We start from the raw sequence: 2,368 nt of genomic DNA, 5'->3' as shown, positions 1-2,368 counted from the left end.
GCAAATATGTAAGGTATCGCTAAAATACCGATTTCCACATTGTAGGGTCATTTTAGTAACTAAACGGGATAAACAATCGAAATGAGGTTAAAGTTTGCATTTTACAAAATACAAACAAATTTAATAAAAGTCTCATAAAATTACTATGGAGAAAAATTATTTTTGGAGATTCGAGGGATTAAATGCTAATTTCTGAAATTTAAATATTTAATGCTTATTAATAAAATCAATGTACTAAAATAACAAAAGTAACAGCTATCTTACTGGTTACTGTTTCAAAACTTTAAGGGTGAGGTTCAGGTTCGAATCTTGCTCTCAACAACTTTGTTCTCATTTTTTTTTCAAATGGGTAAACAGCCTCAAAACAGTTCACAGCCTCAAAATAGAGCACAACTATGGCTGCACAATTTGAAGTTTTCAACCTCAAAAATAGCTTGTTTTTGGACCCTTTTTCCTCATTCTTTTTGCACCAAACTCTTAGTAATATTTTTACCAACACTTTGACATAAAGAACACAAATTTTCATTAAGAAATGAGTTCCATTTACTCATTTAAAGTTTTAGTTTTAAACTAAACCGAACGAAACTTTAAACTTCAAAATCAAACCATAAAACACCAAATCTGGAACGTGAGGCTACTAGGGTTCCATAGAGGACTGAAAAACGAAGCTAACCATATAAAGAACATGGATTTTAGTTGAGTATTTTACCTCTAATCGACGAAAAACGAAGATTTCGGATGGGAACTTTCGAGCTCCGATTTCTCTGCCGATTCTCAACGAAATTTCAAAAAGTTTGAATGAATCTTGGTTAACTTTGTAGAACTCAAAATATTCACTAGAAATTATATAAATATTATAAATTATTAGATTCATTAATTTTAAATAACGGTGCACAAAAAAGATTATATAGAAATTAACTTATAACATACTTGACTTCTTATGGATAAGTTTAAGTTGAGATGCAAATATTAAAGATTTATCTTTGATTGCACGAGCGATCCTCACAGGACGTGTACGTGGAGTGTCAATCAAATTCATCTTTATTATATACCATCTGTTCATAAAATAAACGCTTTTAAAAATTTGTAATAATAAGTTAACTACATAAATGTGTGTGTTTGTGTATGTGTGTGTGTGTGTTATTTAGTATCTAAAAATGTAATTTATATACTTACGTTGCATCTTGTAGAAAAATTTCACATGAACCAAATTGAAATACAGTTCATGACGTACATATGTTCCTCGTCCTCCCGCGATGATTTTCCCAACAATATCTAAACAATGTTATTCATATTCTTAAAAACATAAAAAAAATTATGGTTTAACAAAACAAATATGTAATTTTAATTGATAGTTTAAATGTACCAATCAGTATTTTGTTAGTGGTCTTATCCTCCACAACAGTTTTAATTGACGACACCAATGGATAGAATGCAAATCCACTTGCAATATACTTGCTAATGGAGTAAGCTTTGTATTCTTGCTGATAAGAATCATCCATCCATCATGGACGAAATTGTATCGTTGGTATGACGGACAGTCACAATACATTTGTTCAACTTGAAAATGATCCAAAGCATATACACCACCCACCAAACTCATTTTTCTATATGACTCCAATAAATGACGTGAGATAGTTGCTACCATTTTGTCTCTCTATTATATAAAATATTTTTAATCAAATATAAGTTATAAATAATAATTTATACAACTTGATATCAGATTGAATATGACTGACTTACAGTTTTATCAAGTAAAATCAAAATTAATCTAATATTTTCGATGTCATTCCAAATGAACTCCACTCTGACAGTCGTCAAATTCCACCACACATGATGCTGATTGAATGATGAATATACTTCAACACATCAATGGGAGTCCATTTTCTACATAAATATGTAACTTTATTTATATCTAATTAATCATATTTTACTAATAGAATATATATTATCTTCAAATGAAAGAGAACAAACCACACCGTGAAAGCAAGATATTGACGATGATACACCTTTTGTCACATGAAAAATACACATTAATATAGTTAACAGAAATTCATAAATGGTGTTTCCGAAGTCTACAAACATTTCAATCATAATCTATGACAACTTCTTGAGCTTAATAGTCGATCACAAAACATTCCAAAGTACCAACATTTATATGATATTCGGAATATAACATAAAGCTATATACAGCGAAAGAATATGAAAAGAATCAGAGAAGTCAATTGTAAAGCCCCAACCCACACTGTTGATCCCAAATCTCTCAATAACACTAATAATCTAGTTATAAATAACCAAATTATAGTGATTTTACGAAGAAAGTTATGAAGTCTCAAAGATAAAATAAGAACATTCAAGAACGACTTTG

Source organism: Cynara cardunculus, assembly GCF_001531365.2.
Source record: "Cynara cardunculus var. scolymus isolate 2C chromosome LG 13, CcrdV1, whole genome shotgun sequence".
NCBI lineage: Eukaryota > Viridiplantae > Streptophyta > Magnoliopsida > Asterales > Asteraceae > Cynara > Cynara cardunculus.
This window is presented reverse-complemented; position numbering follows the sequence as displayed.